Source organism: Pelobates fuscus, chromosome 1, assembly GCF_036172605.1.
Source record: "Pelobates fuscus isolate aPelFus1 chromosome 1, aPelFus1.pri, whole genome shotgun sequence".
In the NCBI taxonomy this organism is placed as follows: domain Eukaryota; kingdom Metazoa; phylum Chordata; class Amphibia; order Anura; family Pelobatidae; genus Pelobates; species Pelobates fuscus.
Window position 1 is genome coordinate 377,848,534 of NC_086317.1, and position 16,705 is coordinate 377,865,238.

Genomic DNA, 16,705 nt, shown 5'->3' on the forward strand with positions numbered 1-16,705 from the left:
AATCAGTGTGGTTTATTATAAGAACAGTGACTGAGTCACACCACACAAAAACAAAAGTTTTAGACTTTAGAAAAACAGACTTTTCTAAAATTAGAATATGTGTAAAGGAGTCATTATCAGACTGTAGCAATTTAAATGGTGTCCAAGAGAAATTGGATTATTTAAAAGTTGCACTACTGAAGGCAACAGAAAATTGCATTAGGCTTGTCAGTAAAAGCAAAAAATTCAAGAAACCACTGTGGTACTCCGCAGATGTGGCCAAAATAGTAAAAAACAAAAAGTTAGCATTTAGTACTTATAAAAAAAAACAGAGTGAGGAAGACAGAATGATCTATAAGATTAGGCAGAAAGAGGCTAAGCAGGTTATAAGAGCTTCCAAATCACACACAGAAGAGAAAATAGCACAGTCAATAAAAAAGGGGTACAAAACTTTTTCTAGATACATAAATGAGAAAAGAAAAGTAAAACAATGATTAGTTAGATTAAAAACAAAAGAAGGAAGGTATGTAGAAGAGGAGAAAGATCTAGCTGACTGCCTCAATGAATATTTTTGTTCGGTATTTACAGATGAAAAAGAAGGAGAGGGACCTCAGTTAAGAAAAAGGATAAATGAGTTATTTATTACACGTGAGTTTACAGAGGAAGATGTTCTATTTCAACTGTCAAAAGTAAAGACAAATAAGTCAATGGGACCTGATGGAATACACCCAAAGTTATTAAAAGAGCTTAGTGGTGTACTAGCAAAATCATTAACAGATTTATTTAACCAATCATTGATAACAGGAGTAGTCCCAGAAGATTGGAAGTTGGCGAATATTGTGCCCATTCACAAGAAAGGTAATAGGGAGGAGTCGGGCAACTATAGGCCAGTAAGCCTTACTTCAGTAGTGGGGAAAGTGATGGAAACCATGTTAAAGGATAGGATTGTTGAACATCTAAAAACACATGGATTTCAAGATCAGAGACAACATGGGTTTAGTTCAGGGAGATCGTGCCAAACTAATCTTATTGATTTTTTTGATTAAGTAACTAAAATTATAGATCAGGGTGGTGCAGTAGACATTGCTTACCTAGATTTCAGTAAGGCTTTTGACACTGTTGCACTTAGAAGGCTTATCAATAAATTGCAATCTTTAAGTTTGGATTCCAATATTGCTGAATGGGTGAGGCAGTGGCTGAGTGACAGGCAACAGAGGGTTGTAGTTAATGGAGTATATTCGAAGCTTGGGCTTGTCACCAGTGGGGTACCTCAGGGATCTGTACTTGGACCCATTCTCTTTAATATTTTTATTAGTGATATTGCAGAAGGTCTTGATGGTAAGGTATGTCTTTTTGCTGATGATACTAAGATATGTAACAGGGTTGATGTTCCAGGAGGGATAAGCCAAATGGCTAATGATTTAGGTAAACTTGAAAAATGGTCAGAGTTGTGGCAACTGACATTTAATGTGGATAAGTGCAAGATAATGCATCTTGGACGTAAAAACCCAAGGGCAGAGTACAGAATATTTGATAGAGTCCTAACCTCAACATCTGAGGAAAGGGATTTAGGGGTGATTATTTCTGATGACTTAAAGGTAGGCAGACAATGTAATAGAGCAGCAGGAAATGCTAGCAGAATGCTTGGTTGTATAGGGAGAGGTATTAGCAGTAGAAAGAGGGAAGTGCTCATGCCATTGTACAGAACACTGGTGAGACCTCACTTGGAGTACTGTACACAGTACTGGAGACCCTATCTTCAGAAGGATATGGATACCTTAGAGAGAGTTCAGAGAAGGGCTACTAAACTGGTTCATGGATTGCAGGATAAAACTTACCAGGAAAGGTTAAAGGATCTTAACATGTATACCTTGGAGGAAAGACGAGAAAGGGGGGATATGATAGAAACATTTAAATACATAAAGGGAATCAACACAGTAAAAGAGGAGACTATATTTAAAAGAAGAAAAACTACCACAACAAGAGGACATAGTCTTAAATTAGAGGGACAAAGGTTTAAAAATAATTTCATGAAGTATTACTTTACTGAGAGGGTAGTGGATGCATGTAATAGGCTTCCAGCTGAAGTGGTAGAGGTTAACACAGTAAAGGAGTTTAAGCATGCGTGGGATAGGCATAAGGCTATCCTTACTATAAGATAAGGCCAGAGACTAATAAAAGTATTTAGAAAATTGGGCAGACTAGATGGGCCGAATGGTTCTTATCTGCCGTCACATTCTATGTTTCTATGTTTAAAAAAAAATACAATAACTATAAATAAAAGCACGCGTAAAGGGAGAGAGTATCATTATTAAAATACAGGGGGCATAGAGGAAGGAAAACAGGAAGAAAAAACAATGATGGTTTTTGCATTAAATATGACATATGGAGCAACCAAATAAATATATAATGAAAGAATGCAAATAATAGTGCATTGACGTAAGAAAATTACAACGTGCTCATACATAAGTCAGCTCTAATAATGCCCTTCACTTTTAATGAAAAGTTCTTTCATATTTTTCATGGTATATTACAGTGATGGCGAACCTATGGCACGCGTGCCACAGGTGGCACGCCGGGCCCTCTCTGTGGGCACGCGGCCACAGGTCCGCCATCACTGCAGAGTAGGCACCTGCCTGCCCGAAACGGCAGGCGCCTACTCTGCTTCCGTGTCGGGAGGCAGGGGGAGGGATCTGTGATGCTGATCCCCTGTCCTCCCGCGCGATGCTGTGTGGAGCGTTGCCGGGCGTTACCATGGCAACGCTCCACACAGCATCGCGCGGGAGGACAGGGGAGCTGCTTCACAGATCCCTCCCCCTGCCTCCCGACACGGAAGCACTGCATGCCACCACCGGACCACCAGGGATGACGGTACCACCACCGGACCACCAGGGATGGCTGTGTCCCCCCCCCCCCACTTCATTAAAGGTAAGAGGGAGGGGGGAGGGATACTGACACGCACCACCCCTATCTCCCCAGCTTCACCCCTACCCACCCCCCCCAGCTTCACCCCTACCCCCACAGCACCACCCTACCCCCCCCAGCAGCACCCTACCCCCCCAGAAGTACCCCTACCCCCCCAGCAGCACCCTACCCCCCCAGCAGTACCCCTACCCCCCCCAGCAGTACCCCTACCACCCCAGCAGTACCCTTACCCCCCCCCAGCAGTACCCTTACCCCCCCCAGCAGTACCCTTACCTCCCCCCAGCAGTACCCTTACCACCCCCCAGCAGTACCCCTACCCCCCACACACAGCTCCCCTACCCCCCCACACACAGCACCCCTACCCCCCCACACACAGTACCCCTACCCCCCCACAGCACCCCTACACCCCACACCAGTATCCCTACCCCCCACAGCAGTACCCATACCCCGCCAGCAGTATCCCTACCCCCCACACAGTACCCCTATCCCCCCAGCAGTACCCCTACCCCCCCACAGCAGTACCCCTACCACCCCCACACACCGTACCCCTACCCCCCACACACAGCACCCCTACCCCCCCACACACAGCACCCCTACCCCCCCACACACAGCACCCCTACCCCCCCACACACAGTACCCCTACCCCCCCACAGCACCTCTACCCCCACACACAGTATCCCTACCCCCCACAGCAGTACCCACACACAGCACCCCTCATACACACATACAACACCCACACACACGCACCCCCCCACACACACACACACGCACCCCCCCACCCCACACACACGCACCCCCCACCCACACACACACACACACCCCCCCCACACACACACCCCCCCCCCCCCACACCCACACAATAAAGTTAACCACGACTATACACACCATCAGGTGTATAGATGGCTGAGTGGTATGGACACAAACATTAGGAATGTTCCTCCCAGATTTAGACCTCGTATCTCTAGACCTTCCTTACAGACAATCGATATTAGTTCAGGGGAATCGGCTTCTGACGCAGAGTCCAAAGACATCAGACAGCAGTCCAGAACTGAACCTTTTTTAGGAGCTGGCACCCATCATCAGGACCTTCCAGGCATGAGTACAGAAGCCAGCCGTACACACACACACACGCACACGCACCCCCCCCCCCCCCACACACACGCAATTGCCGTGTTGGCACTTTAAGGAAAAAAAAGTTGGCATGTATTGCGGTTTGGGCACTCGGGCTCAAAAAGGTTCGCCATCACTGGTATATTATATAGTTTGGTAATTTTAAAACATATATTTTTCTTGAACACATAACATAAAAAAAAAGTAACATAAATAACATAAATAAAAAGAAAAAAGTGAGATCATTTTATATAAAAAGGTCTCATAACAAAGAGGTGGGCAAGATCTCTTACGTTACCATTATTTTACTCTCATATGTTTTTTTATTTATATAGCACTTATTTATTCTAGATTGGTATACAATTGTTAGCGGTGGTGGACAAGCTCACATTTAACTTCCAGCAACCGGATAGGGTTGTATTTCTCTGGGTTTCAGCTATGTCTGGTTACAGGTTTGGCAAATTACTTTGCACTATGCCCTTGAGACCTGGCAATCTACTGCCAAAACTACAGCCTCTGAGGCAAAGCACATAAGTTCTAAGTTATCAAATTTGGATTTGACAAATCCAGATTTGGAAGACCAGAAGAGAAGGAACAAACCTCCAAGATACAGTTAGGTGAGACACGATTATGTCAGGAACTGTAAAAATTGCATGTAAGCAAACCATTGTTAGCTACCGGAGCTTATGTCAGTGGTGACTAACTAATTAAGTGTTCTTGCATAGCAAGACCACATAATGTTATCTCACATATATATTATTAAGTGTTCTTGCATAGCAAGACCACTTACTGTTATCTCACATATATATTATTATTATTATTATTATAGCCAAATTTACCACCCTAACTCCTCCCACAGTTTTTACACTACATAGACAGTAATATACCGAAACGTGCGGATTGTTTCCGATTGGACTGCGATTACTTTGTGGAACGTTTTGCCAAATGGTTGACGGAATATCATCGTTCTTGTGGCAAAATTGGTCCCATAGGAATGAATGGCATCAAAATGTAGGCCTGGGTCTTGTGATTCTCACAATATAAAGCTCTTTGCTGTAGGATGTATAGTTTTAAAAAAATACGACCGTTTGAAGATGGCAACCGCCAAAATACTCTGACCTGTGCCAGGCTGGAGCAGCAAGTTATGTCATAGACAGGGCCTTTTGTCCACCTGCTAATGTTTTTATAAATGTATGTTTTAATGTAACTGTGAAGCACTTTGGGCAACAACGTTGCAATTAAATGTGCTATATAAATAAATAAAAGTTGAAATGCATTTCTCACTCTATCAATATTGGCAATATCGGTATCTTTAGTGGCAGATATTACATTAAGTGGCGAATGTTCAAAACTAGAGTGGGAGCTGGCAAAAGCTGAAAAATCAGGACGTGATTTCTAAACTGCCACCACTCCCTCATTTTCAAGCCCACGTACGCAAATCTTATATCAAAACGTTCAGCTATCCCTGCTGCCACTAAACAGTCCACGGCTAAGCCGTAGTCCTGATTTTTCACAATATGACCATTTGTTTGCAACTCACGCCGTCCATTGACATTCATTGAAACTCATAGGCGTGCGCAGCCTATTGCATTAGGGTGTGCACCCTAAAGCACAAACACACGCCGCATGTATATGTATATATATATATATATATATATATATATATATATATATATACACACACACACATATATACATACACTGCTGTGTGTGTGTGTGTGTGCTGTTAGTGTGCTGTGTGAGGGTGGTGTGTGTAAGGGTGCTGCTGTGTGTGTGTATGTGTGAGGGTGCTGGTAGTGTGCTATGTGGGTGAGGGTGTTTGTGTGTGTGTGTGTGTGGGTGCTGTTTGTGTGTGAGGGTGTTTGTGTGTGTGTGTTAGGGTCCTGTTAGTGTGCTGTGTGAGGGTGCTGTGTGTGTGAGGGTGCTGTTTGTGTGATGTGTGTGGGTGTCTTGTATTTCTGAGGGTGCTGTTTGTGTGTGTGTGTTTGCGAGGGTGTTGTTAGTGTGCTGTGTGTGAGGGTGTTTGTAAAGGTGCTGTGTGTGTTTGTGAGGGTGCGGTTAGTGTACTGTGTGTGTGAGGGTGCTGTATGTGTACTGTATGTGTGTGGGTGCTGTTTGGGTGCTGTGTGTGTGAGGGTGCTGTGTGTGCTGTTTGTGTGAGAGTGCTGTATGTCTGTAGGTGCTTTTTGTGTGTGGGTGCCATATGTGTGTGTGTGTGCTGTATGTTTGGACAGATTGTGGAGGTGGGGGCAGATTAGTAAATATCCCCCCTCCCTTCTTACCTTATGTAGGGAGGGGGGATCCTTGCTGCCATGTGCCATCCCTGGTGGTCCAGTGGAGAGTGAACTCTAGCCTGCGGGGCTAGAGTTAACTCTCGTGAGATCTGAGCGTTGCCGCGGCAACGCTCAGATCTCGCCAGAGGAACCTGGCGGAGCTGCTGTCTAGAGCTCCCCGGGTCCTCTCCTGCCTCCCTTCATGCTGCTGTGGGCCGGTGAGGTAGATCATTGATCTCCCCGCCGGCCCATGGAGGCTTAGAGCAGAGCCGACACTCAGCGCCGGTTCTGCGTGAGCCGACAGGGGAGAATAAAGTCCTGGGGAATAAAGTGTGGGAACCAAGATTCCCACCCCCCCCAAAAAATAATATACACTCCAGTGTGTGTATGTATATGTGTGTGTGTGTGTGTGTGTATATATATATATATATATATATATATATATATATATACACACACTGACACGCATACTCAAACACACACACATACACTCACAGACACACACACACTCATACATTCATAGACACACACATTCACAGACACACATATTCACATACACTGACACACATACACTGACACACATTCACAGATACACATACACACACACACATACACTCACACACACACATTCACAGACACACACACACACACACATATTCACACACAAACAGACACACACACACAAACAGACACACACACAAACAGACACACACACACACACACAAACAGAGTCACAGACACACACACACATTCACAGACACACACACACATTCACAGACACACACACACATTCCCACACCCAAATTATTATTTTTTTAATTAAAAAAATGTCCACCCAGCCTCCCTACCTGGAGTGCTGGCGTGGACTTGTCCCTGGGGTCCAGTGGGTCGGTCGGCTCTCTCCATATCAGCCGCGGCGAGGGAGCTGTGTGCTCTCTGCTTCCTCTCGCCGCGCGGGCTGTCTGCTGTAGCTGGGAGCCGGAATATGACGTCATATTCCGGCTCCCAGCATCAGCAAGCAGCGCGCGGCGAGAGGGAGCAGAGAGCACACAGCTCCCTCGCCGCGGCTGATATGGAGAGAGCCGACCGGGGGGGGGGGTCCATAACCTCTTGCCCCCCCCTCTCCCATCCATGACAGGGGGGGCATGGGGGGAGGAAGGGCTGAGTGCCTGCAGGAACAGTGTTCCTGCACAAAAAAAGTGCAGGAACTCCGTTCCTGCAGGACTCAATCCATAGGCGTGCCGCGGGGATTAGGGTGTGCCCAGGCACACCCGGCACACCCCGTGCGCACGCCTATGTTGAAACTCCACTCTAGCCACCTAAAATTTGCAGGGCAACATCTAAACTGAGACTGTGCCTTCAATTTTATTACTTCAGAGACATACTATGCATCAAAATGTAGGTCTGGGTCTTGTGATTCTCACAATGTAAAGCTCTTCACTGCAGGATTTATAACCGCTCTTCTCTGCTCTATCTGAAATCTATTAGTTCCTGTTGGCAGTTGGTGGAATGTTCGAGGGATTTGAAAGATTTGAAAGATTCTTCTCCACACTCCAACCTTTCCACAGTTACTCCAGCCACTCCAACCAAACAACAGTTACTCAAGCCACTCCACCCAGTTACTCCGCCCACTCCAGTTGTAGACTACTGGTGGAGGCAAGAACACTTCACACAAGAAAATTGTAGCTTTTCTAGTTATTATTATTGGTATTTATATAGCACCAACTAACTCCGCAACGCTTTATAATATTATGAAAGGGGGGGAAATTTACAATAAATTAGACAATTACACAATGACGCAGGAACAATATGTAGACTGTAAGCTCAAATGAGCTTACAGTCTAGAGGTCCTAGGATCTCCAAGGTTCAGTCACATCTGCAACAGCTATTGTGATGTCAGTGAATAGCGTTATCATGCAGAAACAGATCCCAAGGTTAGTTTTATTTCACCAGTAAATCTCCTTATATATTGTAGCATTTACAGTTTAAACTATCTAATCGTGAAAAACAAACAAACAAATAGGCAAACAAGCCAACCAACTGTGTTTCCTCTTTGTATTATTTGTTAATTTCTGTTTGCAATATTTAAAACTCCCTCTTCACCTTTACAATAACTGTATGCAATCTGGGCTTTATTTTATACTTGACTTCATTTTCATTTCATTTTCCTAAAAACACACAGAGGTCTATTTATAAAGAGCAGATATTGCCCAACTTTCAAGAGATGCCAAGTCTGTAATTTTTAGATTACATACAGAAGAAAATAAAGAACCAATGTAAAATAAGTGGAGAATATGATTCTGTAATGGTCCCATTCAGGGCCGGACTGGGAAAAAAACCTTTGACCTGGGCATTTTTGCATCACAGCGACCCACTGAGAAGGATCCAGAGTTGTGTAGGTGATCTAGTGTGTGTGTGTGTGTGGGGGGGGGGGGGGGGGGGGGTGCAGTGTGTGTGTGTATAAGGGGTGAATTGTGTGTGTGAGTTGTGTATTGTGTGTGTGCCTGAGGGGTGCAGTGAGTGTCTGTGAAGAGTGCAGTGTGTGTGCATGTGTGAGAGGAGCATAGTATGTGTGTGTGTAAGGGGTGCAGTGTGTGTGAGGGGTGCAGTATGTGTGTGAGGGATTCAGTTAGTGTATGTGTGTGTGATGGGTGCAGTATGTGTGTGTGAGGGGTGCAGTATGTGTGTGTGAAGGGTGCTGTGTGTGTGTGTGTGTGTGTAAGGGCTGCATATATTGTATCTATTTGGGGTGTAGTGTGTGTGTATGTGTGAGGGGTATAGTGTTTGTATGTGGGGTGCAGTCTGTGTATGTAGGGTTTAGTGTTTGTGTTGGGAGGTATTGGGTATGGGAGGGGGCAGATTAAAGCAATATATGTGTTTTTTTTTCATTTGAAAAAAATATACTTTATGCCCCCCCCTCCGTTCTTAACTTTGCCCAGGGAGGGGGGACCTTGCTGCAATCCCTGGTGGTACTAGTGGTAAGTGAACTCTAGCTTGTAGCTAGTGTGGGCTAGAGTTCACTCTCGCGCGATTGAAGAGTTGCCATGGTAACCGCAGGAATGCTCCGACCTCGCGAGATGAACCCGGCGGAGCTGTATGCTGGAGCTCCCAGGTCATCCTCTCCCTCCTTCCTCCCTTTGGGCCAATGAGGAAGATCTTTGATCTCTCCCCCAGCCAGTAATGGCACACAGCAGGGCGGCACTTTGATTGCGCCAGCCCTGCATGGGCCGGCAGGGGAGATCCTCTGATCTTCTCTGCCAGTCGCGGCCCACCGGGCATTTGCCTGGTTTGCCAGATGGCCTATCTGGGCCTTGCCCCAGTGAGGGTTTAGAGGATAGAGAAACAAAGGGAAAAATGTGGATCCTTCCTCAGGATCTCCCACTGAGTAACTTATTACACACGGATAGAGATAATCTGGTGAAAATGAATGAATTCCTAGTGGTAATTTTCATATTTACTAAAGTCAAATAAGGTCAGAATTTAGGTAGTCCGAGTGAATCTGCAGGAATCACCCAGATGCATTTGGTACCCAGATTAAAATCAGTGTTTCTGTACCCGATACACAGGGATGTATTTACCACAAGGCAAACAAGGCATTTGCCTAGGGCGGCACTTTCAGGGGGGGCGCCAAAAAACGCCACCCAAGCTCCCAGGCAAATGCCTTGTTTGCCTCGTGTTCTGGGGCTGTCCACCTTACAGTGAGTGAGTGTAGCTGTCAGTGTGTGTCTGTGAGTGAGTGAGTGAAAGTGTGTGTGTCTTTCAGTGAGAATCGGTGGGCCTGTGAGTGTGTGTCAGTGTGTGTATGTAATTGTATGTGTATCTGAGAGTGTGTGCCTGTCAGTGAGTGGGTGACACAGTGTGTGTCTATCAGTGAAAGTGTGTGTTGGTTAAACAGTGTGTGCCAATGACTATATGTGTATGCCAATGACTGTGTATCTGTCAGTGAGTGTATATCAGTGCATGTATTAATGAGGGCATGTGTCTGTCCAAAATACACCACTGCCTATACAAAGTGTAACATTCAGAAAATTCAGAAAGCACCAGTTTTAATAGGATTCAGTCTTCAAAACTGAATGCATTTGGCAAGATGCACATTTGCAAATTATTGTTCACTTGCTTTTGTGGTGGCGCAAGGGTTAATTATGTAGCGGCTGGCCAGAGCTTTGTAGTCAGCTGCCACATTACAAAAGTAAAAAAAACAAAAAAAAAAACATACAAGGGACAACAAGACCCCCTTATTACATTAATACCTCCCGCTGGCCTCACCTGCGGCATATATGCTAAATATTTAAAATAAGCATCTAGGAAATCAATGGGCTAAAAATGTGCTCCACCTATGTTGCATGTGGAGAGAGAGAAAAAAAAATGAATACAATAAAATCTAGCTGAGATGGATGTGAATTGTAGTCCACAAGAAGTCCAGTGTTCACAGAGCTAAGATTTTGGTTACTGAGTATTCACTGACAGCAAAGGTATGCAGATATTTCACTGTCTCCTGCATACGTAATGGTATAATAACACTACTATACAATAAATTATGTGGAACTTTTCAATGTCGCTGATTCAAACATAAATGAAGAACTTATTGTGGATAGCTGACTAGCACCCGCCAAGTGTGAGTTTCCTGTTCCAGATAATGAGGTCCTACTAAAAACAGCAAGTGGTACGCAGAACGTTTTCACTGCTTTTCCTAGTGATTACCCAGTTTTTGTAAGCCGACCGAGAATTACACTTTCTACAGAGAACTCTGTGGCCTACATTACAAGCCACCCAAGCCAACCCACCAATAACAATTTTTGACCTTCAGTCAGTGTCATGCCACAGTTATCAACGCTATCACAATCCAGAATTCACAAACTCTGCCAGTGAAAGCCTGACATGTATTTTCTGATCTTGCAATAATGTTATTGCAGGCCAATCCCATAATGGTACTGTTGACGTTTTTTCCAACACCTACAATAAATATAGTTATACAAATATTTCTAATTTCTTTCAAGAAAAAAGATGTAGAATAGGAGAAAAAGATACCTCTTGTTTTATTTAGCTCCTGAAATATGTTTTAAAGGTGCGTTACTTCACCCCTCAACCACAGCATATACCTATAAGACATGCTGTCATAAAGGGTTAACTGTGGCCCCGACACATGGTTTAGCCTTGAGCCTCTCCCACTTGTACCCAGTGAATGCCATATATTCTCAGCTTCTGAGATGTAAACAGATTGACTCCAACGCTGCTCTGTGTATCACAGAATTCAATAATTTAGAGCACAGGGGACTTACAGCTCTCTCTCACCTGCTTGAATGCCTGCAGGTCCTGAATGATCCTGGATTCCAAGCCCTTCGTGTTTTGGGGATAGTTGCTTTCACACTTTAGTTCTGTGGTTTTCTTAGCTTGGCATTCCCTCACCTCTGTCTTGTTGTGCGTTCTGTTCCCATAGTAACAGTCACTCAGCTAAGCATTGGGAGACTCAAACTATCATCTCTGCTCGTCTGTAGAATAACTTCATTGATTTATCCACTAACCATACTACTGCATTAGAACTGGGCTTTAAAAAAAAAAAAAACATGGTTTAACCCTTGCAATGCCAATATCACTAATCTTTACATTTTATACAAAATGTCTAAAGAAAGAAAGATAAAGCCAGAGGTGGCTTTATTACATCTGAGATGGCCTTTTTTGTAAAAAGATGGGAAAAAAAATTAATTATACATTGTTTTGTAGTTTTTAAAATTCTAATAGCCAGAAACTGGAAAAGTTCCAGTATTGAAAAACATAATACATCAATTATTGTTTCAATTACAAATCCATTTGTTTAAATATACATAAGGATTTAGGAGAGAGCTCAGGTAACTTTTTCTTTGGTTTTTACTGTATGTATTGGGAATGATGTGCACTGTGGTCGTTGCTGCCGCCCGGAGTGATGGAAGTGAGCGCAGGCCAGAAGCTCAAGGAAGCAAGGTGAAAGGTCAGTGTAGCACCCACCTAAGGGGGTCTGCCTTGACGTTGGCAGGCAGGCATTCCCTCTAATGGCCATTGGAGTAACTAAATGACCTCCATTTGTTTAAATATTCATAGGGATTTAGGAGAGCGCGTAGGTATCGTTTTCTTTGGTTTTTAAAATATAAATAATATCTATATATTTTGTAGCACACTGAGAGGAAGACACACACAAAAATACAGTACAGCCACTGTAGGCACACACCACACACCCATTGCATCCCCTGTACACACAGTACATTTCTACTCATACTATACACACATGCTCAAATCCCTTAGCCACACACCACAAACACTGCACAGAAGAAACACACCTGTTTACACACCACTCAACATACAGGGCCCTCTACACACACTAAATTCCACAACCAGCCTACAAACAACTTTTACCCAATAGATTGACAAATATTGGGCTATACTGTGTACTGTGCCTGGTCAGAGACAGAGGATCCTGTAACACATAGGATGTGTCAAGCACTATGTCAGACATCAAACTACATTTGCACCAGACTTCTATCATCCTAAGCCATACCAAACACAATAGTGTTGACCCATGTTATCTAAATCAACATATGGAAGACTGGGCCTGTAGTTGTGGGAGGGGCATGATTTCCCTACTTAAGGATCGCCAGACCCCTCCTCATTACCGTTGTTGGTCTGGCGATTTGCATACCTGGACTTCCGGCTGCAGCAGGTCGCCACTTTGCTTACCTTTCCTCGTGGATACCTTACCTGCTCTTAGAGTGTCTGCCCGTTCCTGGTTCAAGTTTTCAGCCATCCAAGGCCTCCGGGATATTTCTCCTCTCCTCCGGTCGCTACCGCTAACTGTCTCGAAGCTACAGTAACAGTGAGTTGGTTGTCCTTCGCGACCCTGTCGCGGGCGCACAGCGTCATCACGGGCAAACTCTATTCTCATACTTACCTCCATTTCGTATGCCTTTCGTGTAGTCTTTCGTTAACTTCCATCCGAACGTACGGTTCGGTAGTTTGTTTAATTATTTTACTACTTGTTGTCCATTATTTTACTTCCTTGGGTCCATGCAGACATTCGCATAATTGTATGTATAGGCTTGATAGACTGCTGGCCTCTAGAGGCAATAGGAGAGCACTGCACCTACATTTCTGATCAAATACTTTTCTGTTAATTTAATTGAGCAGTGCATTGTTGCTAGATTTTGTTCTGTCTATTAGATATGTTATAACAAGATGTTTTATAGGGTGCCGGGCTTAAACCTTCCTTTTGGCTGTGCCTCTGAGGGTTTTTCAAGTTTCATAGGTTCTGGTTGGCTCAATTTCAATTGTCCAACTCACTTTCTATTGTTTGTCAATTAGTAGTCAGTTAATCTCTCTTGAAGGTTCTGATATTGGTGGTATTATATATTACAGATTGAAGTCACTCTGCCATTTCACTATCATCTCCTCTCTTTCGATTTCTACAATTCACATCGGTTAGTGGTTTAGATTTGTCTTGGGGATCCACGATCTGACCCTCACTACCCAGATAATCTTATGTTTTATTTTTTTATGTTACTAGGTACTAGGCCCTACTGGCTATACTACCACTTATGCTTTACTGGTTCATTTTAGGTCTAGTCTATTGGCTGGTAGGTATCCCATATTATTTTGTTCTTCTGCTAGTTAACAGACACAATATGGGTACTAAAACATTGCTATTACTCTCATAGGTATTGCTCGGGTTTCATCTACTCTGTCCTACTTTATATCTATCTGATACGACAGGTATGTGAACCCAGAGGTCGTTACACCTTCCCCCCTACCCATCCTGCAACTGAAACTAGGGTAAGACTGTCTACTGGCTGATAGGTTTCAGAGTCCGCTAATTTAGTTTTCTGGCCTTCTTGTCTTGTCTTAGAGGTCCCACGAGGCCAACACCCATCCTCATACTCGGAGGTACTCACGCCAATGGTCACCTCATAGTTATTCACCTCGCATGGTGGTATAGAGAGGGTCTCCCCCTGTCACTCCCATGCTATATTTTGCTTTACTGGTCACCGAGAGGCCGACACCCCGCCACATTTTCGGTGGCTACAAAATCCCCTCAGGCTAGCACATAGCTAGAGCCTCTCATCCCACTTGGAAATTAGTAAGGCTCCCCTCTCCAATGCTAGAGAATTTCTTTGCCAATTGGCATTAGGTAAGCTAGCCAGTACGATATTATCACTTTGGTTACTCATTAATTTTTTGTCCTATCCTTGCATGTCTGTACTACCAGAAGCTTTTGAGGATTTGTCATTTCCCAGCACTTCTGCAAGGTCCATCTCTCTATCTCACGGAGGGGACAATGCCAGCCTGTCTTCCCTAAGGTCTTGGACCATACCTAGGATTATGGCCGAATTAAAGCATAGTAATATTTTCTACCCTGCCACTGCCAGGAAGGCTGAACTTTTGAGACTGCTCAACACCAACACGGATAACACCGGGGCTGGCGAGGGCCCCAGTGGTGCCCAGTCATCCAACCTCCAGGCTGTCCTGTCATCAGTCTTGTCCTCGTTGGGATGTATTACTGATAGGTTGGACTGTTTGGATGCTAGTGATAGGTCAGTGGCACCATCTGGATTGGTTACTCCAGAACCTACTGGTCTTTCAGGCACCCTGACTGGTAAATTCATTGATCCACTACAGAATCCTAATATTATCAACCCAGCTCACATGGTGCCCGCTAATATTAAGAAAGATATCTTGAAAGGGATAGATGTCAATCAAGTTTCGCAGCTGATTGCCTACCAAGATATTCTGGTGAACAAGACGTATGCCTATGGCGATGTCTTCGGGCAATTCGGACATTCGGGTACTTGCCGAGGTCCCGAAGTTCCGAAATTACCGAATTTCCGAAGTTCCGAAGTGCTGAAGTTCCGAAGTTCCGAAGTTGCCGAAATTCCAAAGTGTCAAAGTGCCGAAGTGCCGAAGCACAGTATTGCCTAAGTACTAATATACTTACCCAGTGAAAGAAGAAGAATGTTACATTGTATACAATTTTAAATAAAAAGTATACAAACGTAGCCAGGATTCACCTGTAAGCATTTGCAGCACTTACAACAATCAAGTAACATACATTTATATAAAATGTAAGTTACTTGGCCAGTCATGTAATGACAGGAATGAATAAGTAGATAACTCCCTAATTCCCACGGTATTAGGGAGCTATCTACTAAAAGCCTGTGGCTGCTCACTGTTAAATAAATAAATAAAATAAAAAGGTCCCCCTTCCCGAGCCCCCACCCCTGCTTTTAAACTAAAGGGGGAACCAATTGCCCCCCCCCGGCCCCCACCCCTGAGGGTGGGGGGCTCTATTGTAAAATAATGGGGGGGGACCTATTGTCCTCCCCCCGGACCGCCACCCCTGAGCGGCGGGTGGGGGCCCTAAATCAGAATAGGGGGGGACCTAATGTCCTCCCCCTGGCCCCCACCCCTGAACGGTGGGTGGGGGCCCTAAATTATAATAAGGGTGGGGGACCTAATGCCATGCCCCTGGCCCCCACCCCTGAGAGGTGGGTGGGGGCCCTAAATACTAATAAGGGGGGACCTAATGTCCTTCCCCCTGGCCCCCACCCCTGAGAGGTGGGTGGGGGCCCTAAATACTAATAAGGGGGGACCTAATGTCCTCCCCCTGGCCCCCACCCCTGAGCGGTGGGTGGGGGCCCTAAATACTAATAGGGGGGGACCTAATGTCCTCCCCCCTGGCCCCCACCCCTGAACGGTGGGTGGGGGCCCTAAATTATAATAAGGGTGGGGGACCTAATGCCATGCCCCTGGCCCCCACCCCTGAGAGGTGGGTGGGGGCCCTAAATACTAATAAGGGGGGACCTAATGTCCTTCCCCCTGGCCCCCACCCCTGAGAGGTGGGTGGGGCCCCTAAATACTAATAAGGGGGGACCTAATGTCCTCCCCCTGGCCCCCACCCCTAAACGGTGGGTGGGGGCCCTAAATACTAATAGGGGGGACCTAATGTCCTCCCCCCTGGCCCCCACCCCTGAGCGGTGGGTGGGGGCCCTAAATACTAATAGGCGGGGACCTAATGTCCTCCCCCCTGGCCCCCACCTCTGAGCGGTGGGTGGGGGCCCTAAATACTAAAAAGGGGGGGAATTTAATGTGCTTCCCCTGGCCCCCACCCCTGAGCGGCGGGTGGGGGCCCTTAATACCAATAGGGGGGGACCTATTGTCCTCCCCCCCGCCCCCACCCCTGAGCGGCGGGTGGGGGCCCTAAAAAAATGTTAACTTCCCCTCCCAGGTGACTAGGGGTCCCCAAACCCCTAGTCACCCCCTTCCCCCCCAAAAAAATGAATCCCTTACCTACCCCCCTCACCCTAAAAATAATGAGGGGGGACCTTTAACTAAGTACCTGTAAAAAAAATAAAACTTACCATTCGATGTTTTCTTTCTTCTAAAATCTTCTTTTTTCA

The 16,705-nt window shown here is 45.3% G+C and overlaps 1 protein-coding gene across 1 annotated transcript in view; it reads right to left on the reverse strand.

The window, feature by feature from the left end:
* ERICH6B (glutamate rich 6B) overlaps positions 1-11,643 on the reverse strand; it is a 224,478-nt gene extending 212,835 nt beyond the window's left edge. The window contains exon 1 of the mRNA XM_063444714.1: positions 11,580-11,643. The gene's annotated coding sequence lies outside the window, so the exon portion shown is untranslated. The remainder of the gene's footprint in view (positions 1-11,579) is intronic.
* Positions 11,644-16,705: the final 5,062 nt, after the last annotated feature.